Source organism: Agrilus planipennis, unplaced genomic scaffold (assembly GCF_000699045.2).
Source record: "Agrilus planipennis isolate EAB-ADULT unplaced genomic scaffold, Apla_2.0 scaffold298, whole genome shotgun sequence".
Taxonomy (NCBI): Eukaryota; Metazoa; Arthropoda; class Insecta; order Coleoptera; family Buprestidae; genus Agrilus; species Agrilus planipennis.
This window is the reverse complement of record NW_020440081.1, coordinates 244281-245364: the sequence shown is the minus strand read 5'-3', so window position 1 is coordinate 245364 and position 1084 is coordinate 244281.

Below are 1084 nucleotides of genomic sequence, written 5' to 3'. Positions count from 1 at the left end.
GTACAGGTCTGACGAAGGAAGCTGGCGAGCGGTCGCGCAGGTACTTGCCCATTTATGACCTATTTGGATAAGTCACTTGGAACCGATACACAAATAAGCTTTCAGTAGGCGTAAATTATAGTATTAATACAGATAGGACAGTAGGGTACTAGAAAATAATGTAAAAACATGACTTATCAAAAAGCAAAAAATAACCTACTGCTTTTGTTTTATAGTTAGTTTTCACATTCACTGTCATCATGGGAATCTCTATCACTGTCACCAACATCAACAATTAGTTCTTCTGTTTGTCTATCTATTACTTGCTCACTGATCCCTATTTTTAAATATTTAATCTACGCCCCTGGTAGGAATACTGAAGAAAGAGGGCTGCAATCGTTATACCTAAAACTGCCTATTTTTGCAACAGCGCATCCACGCCATTTTAAAATTTCCGCCAGCTTCCAGCGTCAGGCCGGTACCAAAATGATTCTTTTTAGTTCATCTTTCTCTGTGATATTGAAATCTGAATTTTTGATTTTTTCATCATTTCATTTTTAAATAGTTGACTGATACCTATGAAGAAGTTGGATCTGATTTTAGGATATTATAGGTAGGTATAGATTCCATAGTTTTATTTTTTAAAATATCTTTGCCAATAGCAATGACTGATTTACCTTTGTCCGATTTCGCAAAAATATTAGTTTTTAAGGATTTTTCTTTTAAAGAAATAACAGTTACGTTTTCATCTAAATTAGTTTTGATGTTTCTAGTTTTCTTTGCTTCTTCGCTTATTATGTTTGATGTATGTGTTTAATAGAAGTGTTAATCTTTATATTTTCATTGTTTAACGCTATTTCTGTATCTACTGCTGACATTTCAAAAGTTTTTGAATTAAGTTTAGCTTGAATGTTGTAAGCAAAACCTTTTCTTAATAAACTTATGTAACGCCCACTTTTACTTAAGGTATATATAAACAACAAAATATTTAGTTTGTATTTAATACTCCACTCGAAAAAATTATTGTGTTAGAGAAACAATTGCTGTGGTAAAAATAAAAAATTGTGAATATTACGAGTTTTATTATCACTATCACTATCACTAT